Here is a 15104-nt window from a genome sequence, read left to right on the forward strand (position 1 = left end):
CCTCAGTAACTTTGAGTTATATAAATCTAATTTCTGGTTAAGAAACAATGGTCTTATTTATGCAGAAACAAGAGAAAACTGAAAGATAGCATCAATCTTACATCTTGTTTAGGCAAGGGTTTTTTCACTCCTTTTCAAGGTCTTGTGTAACAGTGCATGAAAAACCAGGCCCAAGAAACAAGCTGAGTTAACTGGGTATTTTTCCTGAGGAAACTGTACTTTTGTTTTATTCATAAATGTGAAAAAAATGGATTAGCACATCAGCCCTAGCTAATAGTTAAAGGAAAAAGTTGCAAACACCCAAGTTCTATCCATGTGTTCTAGTTGGGGACCAGAATTTGGTCACTGCTTAGTAAATTTAATGTGCAGCGAACTTGTATGCAGTAGAACAAACGGTATGATTACATTTATAAATATCACTAATTCCATGTAATAGGAGAATGGAATTGTGTGCCTGATTGTACATGGGAAGTATAAATTAAAACAAAGTCTACTGGTCCAACTGTTTGACTGTTCACAGCTGATGGTGAGCAGGTGCTTTATAGCCAAGTCTCCCCAGCCCCTGCACAGCTGAGAAAAGCAGCAGTTTCCATTTCCCAGCTCCATCCAGTTGCTGCTGAAGAGTATTGTAGAAAAGGAAGTAGATGATTCTTCATGATTTTTTACATACATGGATTATGTAGAAAATATGGACTAACTGAAAGCAAAATAATTTCCTAATAGGATTTTCTATTTATCTCCTGCCTTAAGAAAAACCAATTTTGAACCAAAGTTATTGAATCATTATACTTTTTTATTTTCAAAATTAAATATTTAGGGCTTTCATTAAAAATTCCTTTTTTTTCAGTTATTTTGTGAAGAAAAGTTCTAAAATCAAAACACAATTATTCAAAATTACTGACTTTGAAATCAAATTAAGACAGAAGGGACACAGAGTCGAAAAGTTTCTACTTCTGAGGAAATATTTCAGTATTTTAGACCTTTGGCTGTCCTGAGAAAATAATTCCATAGAGAGATTTTCACAGGAGCTCACAGAATAGACTCTTGCATATTTTGGACTTCTTTTCAAACCAAAAGTATTTTCAGATGACTGTGTAGACATGATAAAGGTAAGATTATGAGATTTTTTGAAATCTACAGTGGGGTGGGTTTTTTGGGAGGGAAGGATATGTGTGTTTGCTCTCTTTGGGAAATGCTGTCTTTTTACAAATTTTTAATTACTTCTTTGCATTTAATTTTTCCTACAGCTTTCTTCATTCTGTATTGGTTTTTGTTGTTGTTGTATTTTGGCCCAATTTCTTTTCTTCCTGTTTGTTTTGCTCATAATTTTGCTGTTAAAGTTTTCCAAAGATCTTTACAATAGGCTCACAATTTTACAGTATTTTTTGTGTTTGGAAACCATAATGTTTGTGTATAGGGGATCTTTTCATCTCTCAAAAGTTCACAGACATTGTGGGCCTGGGTTATCAATAATCAGCTCAGTCATACTCACAGTAAAATGTAAAAATGGTATTTGCAGGTGTTGCTTGCATAAAGCCAAGTGTAATTATTAGAGAGGACAGCAGGAAATGGAATTCACTTGTTCATGTACCAAGTTCTCAGCTGACTGCAGTGATGAGCAGCAGGACTCTTGTATGTCCAAGTGCTCCCCTGCAGAAAGTCTTAGAATGGTTCTAGAACCTGTCATCAAAAGTTTGTGCTGTTATTGCAAAGGCTGAACTTGTCCCATGTAGAAAAGTCTTTAAATCACAGCTGGCAGTCCCAAGCTTCCTACTTTCTTTAAAGTCAGATTTGACCAGAATGTTAGCAACCAGCATGGCTTTTTCCTTTGCCTAACCACAGGGTACAAATCTCAGGTTTTAAACTGCTGCTAATCTGTTGCTGAATCCCACTGAGGAGAAAAGGTTGCTGCATAACGATTTCCAAATTGGTCTTTTAAATTAGAAAGCAATGTTTTTATTGGGAAATTATGCAAAGTTCTTCTTGTTTAGTATTTGAAAGGTTTGCATTAGAAATATTTTGTGGAGCATGATTTTGTCATTCTGTAGTAGTCTTCAGGCAGAAATTATGTTCAGGGACCATTAGCTTACTCATGGTTTTGTGAGGAAACATTAAACTGTTGCTGGGAAAGTCACTTGGTTTTGTTTTATTTTACAAATCTCAAGAATTTGGTAATGGAATGTATTCTGGAATGTTTACACCAAGTAGCTGTGTAATCTTGATAAAAGTATTTTGCTGGGAGGATGTTTTTTCTTTTCAGGAAAGCTGTTTATAGCTCTTGAGTCTAGAAAGATTGGTGCACAAAAATTGACTTGTGGAAGCAGAGATGGTTATTTATAGGATAAAATGTGTGTTAGTAGCATTGCAGAAGCTTTTCCTTCCTTAAAGTCTTATATAGTCACATTACTATTATGTGTCCATAATAATTTATATTTAATCTTTCTTCCATTAATAGTTGAGTATAGAGCTAATCTCACCTTTGGTGTGCTAAAATCAGAAACGTGTGTGCTAGGACCTGGTGTGAATATTCACCTGTGTGATTCCTGTTGATGTTAACAGAATAACAGAGCAAACTTTTTTAGGACCCAGATCTTCAGTCCAGGGAAGTGAGGAATGTGTGTTCCTGACTGACAGGTCTAGGAAGGTGCTGTCCTCTAATGTGCCCAGCCCTGGTGGAGTCACAGGGGCTCTCTCCATGAGGACAGCAGGAGGGGCTGCAGTCAGGGTCTCTGCAAAACTGCAGTAATTATCTGTCACTGGATGAGGGGATGTGCTGAAATTTGCTGCTGAGAGAGGAGGGTGCTGAGTACAGTGCTGGAAATATCCATAGTTGGCTGATGAAGGGAGAAAGAGAAATGGATGGGATTAAAAAAAATAAAAAAGAGTCTGAAACTTCTGACATTAAAATTGTTTAGGAATATGCATATTGAATAGCCTTTGTTTATTGGTGAGATACAAATATTGTAATAAATGGAGATTTTAAGCCTTTGGGAAGTCAATGTGTTCAGATACCTGCGGATTTAAAACATACCTGCAAGTCTGCCATTAACTTTTCTCTGTACTGTACAAAATGTTAAATCAGTCAGTGCCTCTGAAAACTGATATGGAGAATATGTCTTTCTGTCTGGCTGATTCAGAATGAAGTAGTTCAGAAGCACAATGAAAAGCAGTCACTGTTTTGTCTCATCTCTTTTGTGCCATATGTTCCTTTACTCAGCTGAAATGGTGACTGTATAAGACTATCCAGTCTTCTCTCCAGGATTGTCTGAACTGTGTAGAGGGTTTCTGGCAGGTGTTTGTAGTAACTGTTCAACTCAGAACTTGGTTGTGCATCTCATGTTGCTTTTGCCACTTTTTTGCAAGAAATTTCCAAAGTGATTGGAGCATATTTTGCTTCAGAAATGTTGATTGTAATGCCTTGATTACTGCAGACAGTGCATGAGGTGCTCAGTAATTCCAAACAGGTTTTGTGGAACTTGATGGTAGAACAAAACCATAGAGCTAAATGTCAGGAATGAGGCACTGATATAAAGTAAAACCTTTCATTATCTGATTACCAAAACCAGCTCTAATGGCCATGTTTTGGCACATAACTTTCTCATGCTTTGCTAGCAAGGGTAAATATGTACAACTCTGAAAATGCCATTGTTGCACAATATTTTTTTAACAGAAATCTGCTGTGTATCCCTTGAAGTTTCCTCTTCAACAGGCATTGCTGAAATTTATGAGAGAATAGTAAATATGCCTCATGTGAATGATAGCAAGGCAAGCATACTGGTGGTAAAAATGGGGTTTTTTTGGATGAGGTTTTTTTATTATTGTTATTTTGTGTGCTAGTTTTAAGTCTGTTGTAACTGGAAAATGCTGAAATGTTGAACTTCTCAGTTGTGGCAGAAATTAGTGGCAGGGCTGAGTGATGCAGTTGGAAGTACAAAACAAATGTAATGCAATTTATTTGTCTTTGGTCACCTGCACTTCTCAGGAAAATCTGAGGTGTCTATTAAGTGTGACAAATGTGCTGGTGAATCCAGCCTTGGAAACATAATTTTTGATTACTACAGGGAATACTGTACTTGATTTGTTGGGCAAGATTTGCCAAGAGCATAATGAAAATTGCTTTGTCCTTTAATAGATGCTTAAAAGATGCAGTGAGCTTGGATGAGATGTGAGGAATCTCTATTAAGGAAGTGGTTACTGTAAACCCCAGTGATGCTAGATTGCTAATACCATCTGCCCCTTTGTCTTCTGATTGTCTTGTTTGCAAGATTTCTGTTTGTATAGTTTTTGTGCTTCAGTGTGCAGGATCTTGTAGCTATAGCAATGTTTTACAATATGGGTGGGGAAATTATTAATGTACCATTTATCACCTGACTGTAAAGCATGATAAAACATGATTATTATATTTTTTTAGTGCAGATAGTAGTAGAACTGTCTTGTGGAGCATTTGATATATATTTACCAACTGGTATGCCTAAATCAATGAAAGAGTTTCTGTTTATATGCATTCCTTCTGAAGGTTGTACAATTACAAAGCATTTGATGTTTGACCAACAGGTGAGATGTATATGCAGGGGATATTTATTAACTTTTGTATGGAAAATTCTGAGGCTTGGTACAAGATTTTTTTCAAACATTGTTGCTTGTACTTATTTACAGCACACTGTATTGTGTGCATGGCAGTTACCTGCATTTTTCCTAATAGCATCTGATATGAAGATACTGCATACCAGGAGCCCAGATATTAACAGCCACCCCTAAAAGATCACCTCTTATTCTTTTCTTAAACCTATGTAATTTTTGTTGGTTTCCTAGGCAGAAATTCTCTCATTGCAATTCCTAAAGATATTAAGGTTTGGATATTGGTTTCAGTCTAAAAGGGAAGAGCAATAATAGAAGGGAGGAGGGAATTTTTGAAGTCTAAATAACTGGCTGTAATAAGATTTGAATTTCCAAAAGAATGGCATGTAGAGAGGTCAAAAATAATATATAACAGACTTAATAAAAGATGTAATTAAGCAAGATTAAAGCAATAAAATACCTAATGCAAAAGACTAGTGATTTCTTTTAGTCATGTTGGCCGTAATAACAAATTTCTCATGGGAAGTCTTGGTCAGTTTTAGACATTGACATATGTTGCTGTTCTTTAGGCAGAACTTGCTGGGTACAGAGAACAAATTAGATTATTTCTGTAAGCTTAGAGGTTTACTAATATGTAAATCACTATACATATTCTGAGTGATTTCACATCTAAGGTTCTGTGGAGTGTTAGAATTCTCCAGTGTGAAGAATGAACAAATAAAGTCAGCATTTGTTCCTGAGTGAAAATCACTCTCTCTGTTCTCCAAGTAGCTGAGGGGCTGATTAAACTGGCATGGGCTATCAGCTCTCACAACAAATATTCTTCTTTGGAGCAGAAAGGGGAAGACACCAGGTGCAGGAGAAAATAGGGCTTCTCTTCTTGCTGTGACCATTAAGTAATGAATGACGACAGACACAGAAACTCAGATACAAAACTGCTATTGCACCTGTTGCTCTCCTGCTGTGGTATTTCGATGGTGGAAACACTTTCTAAAAAGTGTTTGAGAATAATTTTGGAACCATGTGTTTACCTTGCTATCTCAGGATCCTACTGTATTTACTGTGGCACTATGTTGTCCATTTTCAGGGATGGACTTCCTGGGAATTCTATTCGTGTCAGTGAAGTAAATTCTGGAAAAGAGCAGCCCTTTGCAGCATCTTGCATCTGACCTTTCAGAAGCTGAGATTCCAATTTCCTGATCCAGATGGTTGAGGAAATAGAATAAGTCTCTACAGAATCTTTACAGATGCAAACAGTTCATTAATAATTCAAATTGCCTGAATTAAGAGAGTCATTCCATTCTTTATTTGGTGTCTGAATTAGTGTAATCTTATTTCCTTTATTTCCTGTACTGCCCTTACCAAATCTTATTTTGATATAGCATATGATTAGGCCATGCTATGAAATAACATGCTGTAAAGAGTTCTATTGAATGACTGTGGTCATAATAATTTGAACAGTGATGACTGGAATGTATTTGAAAAGAAATCTTTACATATGAGACCCAGAACAAATAGCTTGTAGTATTATATAATTATGTGCACTCATTTGCAGTTACATCTCAGAGTGACAATCTGGTCCAACAGTAATTTGGATAAGAACTTTTAGACATAACCAGGTCTTTTATTCAGTATATTCTATATATGTGGTTTTATGTAATTTTGGTGCTGTTTAAATATTAGCTGTTTTAGCATTCAGTTTTAAAATTGTTCATGATTGTTTTGTCTTAAAAATGAGGCAAAGTTGTTATTGTTGCAAATGAGCAGCTCTTTCACTATTAGGTGTTTTGAAACTAATCTTGCACTTCTATTTTGGGCACTAAAGGTGTCTTCTCTCTCTCTCACGCAGTGGGGTGTGAGAATCCTTAAAAATGCTAAGTTACAAAAGGAAAGAGGTGCTCCTATGAATTTATTTTAAATAAAATTTAATAAAGTAAAATTCAAAGGTGTTTCTGGACAAGGGGAGTGATATGGAAATGAATGGTAACACTTAAACTTTATGGGGAAAAAAAAATCAATTTTTTTTAAACTCTCACTGTCCATGTAAGAAATGTTTTGTTTAGATGGTAAGTTCATTCCAAAGCTGCTGTACAGAACACTGTGTCAGTCAGCCGGAAATACTGGTTAGCCCATGCTGCCCAGCCTGATTCTCACACTACAAAAAACAGCAGAGCCCTGCAGAGTGAGGCTTATGAAGCTGAACTGAGCTCAAGTGGAGGTGAGATGCTCAATCAAGAAGAAAAGCTCTTAAATACTTATTTGAATTCCTGATTGGTTTTTGGCCATACCTGCTTAATTATTTTGTTGACAATAACCTTTACTAGTGAGAACTGGACTCCAGAAAAGTAGGGATTGTAGGTACTAATCAGAGCAGGTTTGCATTTTTTTTTCCTGATAGTAAAATTGTAAATGCACCGAGCTGCTTCAGTTCCTTATCTTGTAAACATTTCTTTGAAACACAGATAATTCCTCTCTCTTCTAGCTTTTTTTAATAAAGGGATTTTCTTTGAGGGGAAAAGAGTTGCCTGTGTCAAATATTTACCTTTCTAATAGACAGGCTCTGTAATGCTCAGCTGTAGAATTCACTTGCAGTTGGTTGCACTTTGGATTCTACAAAATGGAATGGTAAAGTAACAGCATAACATAAAAGGCCCAGATCCCCCCCTCAGACACCTGCAGTCATTAGAAATGCCATTTCTGCAAGCATCAGGCACAGCTCTGTGAGTGACAAGGCTTTGTGGCTTCTTTTGTCAGGTAGCAATTGTTAGGTTATGTGAGCATGAATACAGAAGGATTTCCACATCCAGTAGTCCCACTGATGATGGCCAAAGCATTTTGAATGCTTTTGTGAAAGGTCAGCTTTGTTGGTGGGAAACAAGAAAGGGCAGTGGTTTTAGAGATCTAATGTTAGGGGAGGTGAAGTGGAAGAACTGAGACGTGGGAGGGATCTTACAAGCAGCCAAGACACTTCTGTTAATTATATTGCTTTTTAATTTTTTTCATCTAAAAGCTCTAAGGAACTGGAAAAGAATGAAGTTGAGATTTGATTAATGGTTGCCTAGACTGCAGTTTAAAAGAAATGGATAGAGTGCTTTTGAAATAGATTTGACTTTTAAAAAAGAAAGATAATCTGTTATTGCTCTATTTCTTACATCATTGTCTGGCAAATGAGATACACTTTGAAAGAACAAAACATAGCTGAGATACCAGTGTGACAGCACAACTAATTCACAATCACAGAAACTTCCAGAAGGCATCAGAATCACGTTCTCTGTTGGTTTCTGCAAGAAAAGATCGCACTACTCCTACATGTGTAGAGAGGCATCGTGTACTATAGGTGCCTGCAGTGCCTGGAGTGTTGTTCTGGTCAAAAATAAACATTTCCTAAGCACTGAGTAAACTCCTGCATATATAAGAGAAAGTTACATAGACCTTTACATTAACCTTAGGTTAATTCACTCAGGATTTGTCATGGGATATATCACAGCCCCTGGGCATCCCCTTAGCATGTCCACTACAAGCAGTGTCTAATGAATTCATAAGTTATTTTGAATAACTTGTCTTTGACTGGATCATGTCAGTCTGTATTGTGCAATGGAATATAGAAAAGGGCTGCACTAATAGGAAATCATTCACTTGGTCATTGAGGCAATCCTGGAGACACAGACAAGATTAATCTGCATGCATTGTGATTTTGACTTTTTTCCTGATAGTCTTCTAATATCTAGTGTTTTGTTACTCTGCAAGTTATTCTGCTGAGATAAAAATAATGGAAGTATGAGGTGCTCTTTTCTTTGTTTTAAAATTTAAACTGCCGTTTTCCCTGTACATAAAATTGGATCTATTAAAATCATGACTGTTATTATGATGACTTATTTAAAGGCTTTTCCCAGTTCTGACCATTCTTCTGCTTTTCCACTGTAAATGATAATGAAGATATCAGAGTGAAAATTAAATTTAGCTTGTTCTGTCCTTAACATGACTCTAGTCAGACTGAAAAAGTTGTTGATGTATATTTTTTTGTGACATTGTTTTGAGGAGTATAGACATGTATAACTTTTCTTTATGAGGCTTTTGGGTTTCTTGTTTGTTTGTTTGGGGTTTTTTGCTGTTGTTGTGTTTGTTGGGTTTTTGTTGTTGTTTGTTTGTTTGTTTGTTTTTTCAATCTAAGTTTTGCTTCTGCTCTTTCCCCATGTATTTTCAGACAAACTCCCTCTTCTTTTTTTTCCCCAAATCACTAGTGCTATCAGTCTAAATTTACCTGATCCTGAAGCTAACAAAAAACTCATATGACTGCTAATAGGAAAAAAAAAGAAAGACATAGAGCCTGCAGTTACCATGCCAACACTGTTCCCTGGGATGCAGCAACCCAGGGATGGATGCTGTGAAATTAAGATCTGTGTGATAGGTAGGAGGTACCTGTGCATGTGACTGTGCTGTACTTGGAGCTGTCATGTACATTGTATTTTACCATTTGTATTTTTAATTTTATGCATTAATCTGATCTTTATGTTGTTCCCTTCACTCTCTGTGCACACATTGCAGTTTGCTATTTTTGTGGAATGAGAGAATTTAGTGTTTCAAAACATACAGTGTATATAGTAAGTTTCATGAAAATTGACCAAAAAAATGGGTAAGATTTGATGAAGAAAGAATGGCTTCTGGCTTGAATTCTATCTAGAATTTAATTGTCTCTGTAAAGCTGTTGGAGTGCTATTCTACTCTCACCTCACACGTGCACAGTCTGTTTGTGGGGGCAATATGGGGATAAGGAAAATGTTTCACAAGAGAACACTAACAAAACTCACACATGAGACTGGTGCAAGACAAAATTTACTTTGTATTGCTCTGCTTATATGTGATTTTTTCATGTTTGCTTACAGCTGATCTTTAGGTATTTGTTAAATATCAAATACAAACCTCCTTTTTCTTAATGTACTTGATGTGTTTACTTAAGGCTGCACGACTCTAGGGAGTCACAGCTTGTTCCTCACTGCATAAGTGCTCCTTCCTTAGACTCAAGAAAAGGGCTCTGCTCCATATTCTCTCCCACTCTGTGCTTTGCAGGTTGATGGGATGACAAGGGATTAGGGAGTATAATTGTTAGTCAATATTTAAGATGGTCATAAATCAATCGGACTTTAATTAGAATTGTATGCTACAATTCTACAATATTGTCCCATTTGAATGTTTTGATTTACTGACTGCTTTGAAAAGCCATTTTAAAATACCTTCACACACTTACTTCCTGAGGCAAAACCTTTCTGAGTTAAACATCTCAATTTGTTTTCTTTTTTTTCCTGCTGCTTTATTTGTTTCTCCATCCTTCAGTCACAAATACATGCAAAGCAGAGGCAGAGCTGTTTATAACATGGTGAGCTTGCCAGGTTGGTTTACTTGAACTTTTTTTGAAGACTGTGGATTGGTTATGTAAGTAGAAATTCTGTGGGATATTTTACTGACACTTTTTCAAGTCTCTGAGAGGTTACTTTGTGCACTAGAAATTCCAGTCTTGAAGACTGAGACCAGAAACCTCATCAGCTCCTAAATTTAAAATCTGTTTAGATTTTTTTGTGGGTCATATTAAAGATAACAGTCTTTAACTCAATAGCAGCTAATTAAAATTATTTAAATTGCAATGTTTTTGCATACTGATTTTTGCTGAGGTCACAAAGCAGCAAAGTGATATTCGTGGTAACTGCACTTATATAATGTCCCAATGAGGTTTCCTTCCTTCCAGGCCACAGCTACACCAGAAATGTTCAGTACAGCTGCAAGTGCACTTTGTCAGTGTTAATAATTAACATTCAAAAAGCAGCTAAAACAAGAACTCAGCCAGAAAGGTAACTAAATCTATTGCTGTTAGTTATGTGGAAGTATAAAAGGGATTAATTTATGTTGCAGTGACATTTTAAAAGCTGGTCTGCTACTGGATAGAAACTTAGCAAACCAAAATATGTGGTTTGTGGTTTAGATCTACTGGGTGCAGCTATGTATACTGGGGACTTAGAAATTAGAATTTGAAAGTAACTGAGATACTAATGCATCTGAGTCTTGTCAACCAGTGGGTCCTTCTGGGAGGGTTTTTTGAGAAGGCAGCTAAAGCCACTTTCCACATATTGAAACCTTTCTATTGAACCAGGCTCAATGAAGCTGTTCTTAACATCTGCAGGCATCATGTTAATGAGGCTAAAGTATAGAAAGGTGGATGAGAGCAGAAAATCTAATTAGGAGCTGCTGCATAACAGCTGTTACATCAAAACATAGCACAGATACAGGGAAAATATACAGATGAGGGACACTAATTTTGTATGATAAATGTATATTTTGTGTGTGATGCACATAATAGCCCATTTTGGATATATGTCTGATACAGTCTGTCTTGGGCTGCCTCATTCGCACAGTAAACTACTTCCCTGTGACTCCATATGAAAAAAGAATTCCTTGAGCAATTGAGGCTAGCTCCTTATTTGTCTGTAAAATCTGACTGTGAAAGCCATGGGAGTTGTAATTCTGATTTAACAAAGATTTTCATAGCATCAATCCTTTCCTGTAAAACCTTATGAGTTAATTAAGCTGAGGAGAAGGGTCTGGAGTTATAAGTTACTAAAACTTACTCTTTCCATGTTTTTAAAAAATTCCCTTGAATAGATTATATCTTTCAGGTTGTAGCCTGTAGGGGTTGAATATTGATCAATGTATAAAAGTGATGAAGTTTTCCCTTGAAAATATCCATAATCATGTATCAACTTAGCAGAATTTTTCTTGTAAGCAAAAAAACCTTTACATCTAGTCGTACATCCTCAGTTTTAGATTTCTGTTGGTCTTTCAGCAACTGAATTGCATAATGCCAAATTTTCCAGTTGGAACTGGAGTGAAACTCCTGTTGCCACACAGAATGACCACTTGACTCTATTCTTGAATGCCTGCTAATACCATATTAAAAAGAATTCTGTTATATTTGTGATCCAGCTGGAGGGAAACTGTTTTTTCAGAAAAATATTCACTTGCTCATATTAGCAAATGAACTAAGTAGGCCTCAAATGTAACACACTTGTAAAACAATATGTACAAATTAACTTTCTGTAGAGAGTAATGCCACTTTTGCAGCTATGTTAATGGGAAGAGCCAGGAAACAATGGGACATGGCAGCTACATAAATCCTGAAATTAAACTGAAATTTTTAGCCCTAGCTAGTGGTTAAAGCAAAGGGTTTTGATTATAAATCACAGAAAATCAGCTCACAGAGGATACTTCAATCATGCATTGTCAGGCAGAGCATCTGGGAACATGATTTCAGTGGTAACTCTAAGTGTGGCATCTACCTACCTTGCACTGCCCAGGAAATGAGCTTGGTAGGCTGATGCATAAGTGGGGCCATGCCTCTGGATTAACCCCATCAACCTGTCTGAATGAGGGAGTTCCCCACCTGATTGAAAGTGTGCCTCATGAATATTAACTCACTGCGTTGGGAAAATACAGAGCAGATTACAACATCTAGTTAATAAATAGATGCCTTCTCTTTAGCTTGTGTTACCCCTTATCCACTCCCCTTTTTTCAGGAATGTTTTCACAAGATGGGCACTTGACCTCTCCTGTGGTGGATTAGTTTGTCAAACAAAGAGCAGAAGCCTGGGGTTTGCAGCTTGGTGGTGGCTGTGCTCCTGTGCTGATCTTCATCTGCAGCCTTCAGTCCTGAAAGGTGGACTTCAAATGGAGACTGTACATTCCGAAATGAGCCCTGATTTGCAAAGTAAAAGGGAAAATCACAGTCAAAGAGTGGCTAAAAAGGAGCTGGGCACAGTTGATCCTAATCCAGGGCTGGCAGCAGGGATTACAGTAAAAATATTACCAGCTGTATGGCACTGGCAGTGGGCGTCTCTCCCAGGAATCTCTTTGAATACTTAGTGCAGCAGAGTTGTGTGATTAGGACTTCCTAAGATGATAATGAAGTCTGTTGAGTATCCCCATGCAATTCTAAAATCCGAGAATAAAATTGGCCTTGCTTAATTACTGCCCAAGCAAAAAGCTAGAGTTGAACTGTATATCTGAGGAAAAAAATACTAATTAAGACCTCTATAATATGCTTGCAATTCTGATATCATGGGAAAGTGATTCTGAGTTTTGCTATGATGCTGCCTAACAGGGCTCAGTGCTGCTTGCTTCCTTGCTTTTGCTATTAGGAAAGGTGTTTGGGCCATCCCTCCTAGCAGATCTTGACAAAAACTAAAAATCCCCAAACTGAATATATTATGTTGATGTTGGTACTTAAGGAGGTAGCTGTACTTAATGAAGCACCAAAGTCTTCAAATTATTTATTGGTTCCTTTTGAGAGGAATTGTCTTAATGCCAGTGCTTAAGATTTCACGTTGTTAATGTTGGTTGTCAGAGTATTTGGAAATTTTATATAATTGTCACTCTTTAATGCTGTTGAGTGTGAAAAGCTGTGAAGAGTCTAGTGACTGTATTAAAAAATTAAAATCATGGTAATCCAACTTACCCTGAAAAAAGTGATATACAACAGTCTCCACATAACCTGCCCAGTGTGTCAATGGGTTTGTTCCCAACATACAAGTATTTCAGTGTGCTTGATAGTGATAGAATTGTTTATAACATAAATTTATTAAATTGGAGCTTTATATAGCAACCCATCAAAATACACATTGATAGATAAATTAAATATTAATTATTGTAGTGGAGAAAGAAGAAAATAAATAATGAAAAGATAATGACAGTAAAAGCAATGTTAAATTTGGATGGGAGAGCTGATGAGTTAAGAGAAGGCAGAACACAAAGTGATCAAGGTAAGCAGAGGAGCAGTTCAAGTGCAATCACATACAGTGTCTCTGCCATAAAAAGAATGACAAATAAGAAATGTTTTCAGACATTCTCTGCTTTGTTTAGGGATTTTCTAAAACACTTTGGCATGAATACACAGAAAGTGGAAGTGACCTTTGCAAAAAAAAAAAAAAAGAGCAACAACATTTAATCTGAAAACTCTTCTCAGAAGGTTTTGTGTCAGTGTCTGTTATGGTGTGAACTACCAACACGAGCTTCTGCTGAGGGGTTTTTCTTCTTTATGTTACAGCTTTTTTCTTATATTCTTGTTTTCTTTTCCTTGAATCTTATGCTGTGCAAGTGTTTGCAGGCACAGATGGGCAGCCAGGCATGCAGGGTTCAGTAATAACAAATAATAATAGCATTTGATCTCCTTTGTCTGTACTGTGATAGCAACATGTATTCCATTAGCACTCTGATTGCAGTGCTCTTGTCAAGATTCCTGGTTTTTGCTGCTGGATTCTAAAAGCACTTGATCAATTGATCTTGGAAAGTGCTGAGCTTTTTCCCAAAGTCTTTCATACTTGGCTATCATCAGGTGAAATTTTTAGCAGTTTGATTCTGTCTGTAAGTACAGGTGAATGAATCAATACATATTTAATGATTTTCATTGAACTAGAGAATCAGGAATTTATATGTAAGAGAAATTTCCTCTTTCTGCAGTATTTTTTTGTAAAATTAGATGAATAATACAAGGATCTCAATAGGACACTTGGAGCTTTCCTTGCAGTCAGTAACTAAAACTATATTTTTTGCTTTCTGGAGAATTTCCTGTACTGTATGCCCTGCACTTACTCAGTTTTTAAACTTGTATGGATAGAAGGCTTGTACTATGTGAGTCACAAGTTGTTTATTTCTTTGTATTTTAACCGTGTGTATTTTAAATCTGTTTGTAATAGCACATTTTTTCATCTATAACCATGTGCCTAATTATATTTATAGCATCACCATAATATAAAATATTGAAAAGGAGAACAAATATGATAGGAAAAGCCAGTGAATTTTTGAAATTTCCAAAATGTGAAAGGCTATTAGTACATGGTGTGAGATCCTAGCTCAAATCTAGAGTTGCAATGTGACAGTTCCAAAACCTTGCAGCTGGTGCTTATCTGTGTGTCTGACAGAGCAAAGCTTGGACCTCAGTAACACACCCCCTAACAATTCAAGTGTTATTTAGTTTATAGATGCATTAACAAAGACCCTTTGCAGTTGGAGTCATTACTTTGCAATCCTTTTAAGGAGAACTGTGAGCTTGGTGGTTCTCTGATCTTTATCCTATCCCAGCCTAATAGGGTAAGAGTAGTTGGGTAAATGACAGCAAAAGCCTGCTAGCAGCCTTAAATAAGAATCAGCCCAGATATGAAGGAAAAAAAATAGAGAAAATTTGTGAAGTGTATTTTGTTGTTCTACCTTTGTTCAGTTTTCTATACTTTGGGGATAGGAAGCAGGGGCCTCCCATCTCTCTAAGTGCCACTGCTTTAGTAAACTCCTCTACCCCAAATGGGGGATTTGCTTCCTCCTTGACTATTTCTCTGAGTGATTTTACTGTCTTCTGCTGCATTTTGGAATTGTTTAGGCTAATATTCTCTGGGAAGTGCTGTATGCTGGAGAGGTTTGGGTTAAAATTTCCTTGATCCTCTAATGGACAAAGAGCTAACTGACCACGTTGATAGATCAGTGGGGGAAGT

The 15104-nt window shown here is 36.6% G+C and overlaps 1 protein-coding gene across 1 annotated transcript in view; it reads left to right on the forward strand.

Moving 5' to 3' along the window:
• Positions 1-664: 664 nt before the first annotated feature.
• The window catches only part of SMPD3 (sphingomyelin phosphodiesterase 3), a 69811-nt gene continuing 55371 nt past the window's right edge, over positions 665-15104 (forward strand). Inside the window, exon 1 of the mRNA XM_031058388.1 lies at positions 665-1109. The gene's annotated coding sequence lies outside the window, so the exon portion shown is untranslated. The remainder of the gene's footprint in view (positions 1110-15104) is intronic.

The sequence above is a fragment of the Geospiza fortis genome, unplaced genomic scaffold, assembly GCF_000277835.1.
Source record: "Geospiza fortis unplaced genomic scaffold, GeoFor_1.0 scaffold97, whole genome shotgun sequence".
NCBI lineage: Eukaryota > Metazoa > Chordata > Aves > Passeriformes > Thraupidae > Geospiza > Geospiza fortis.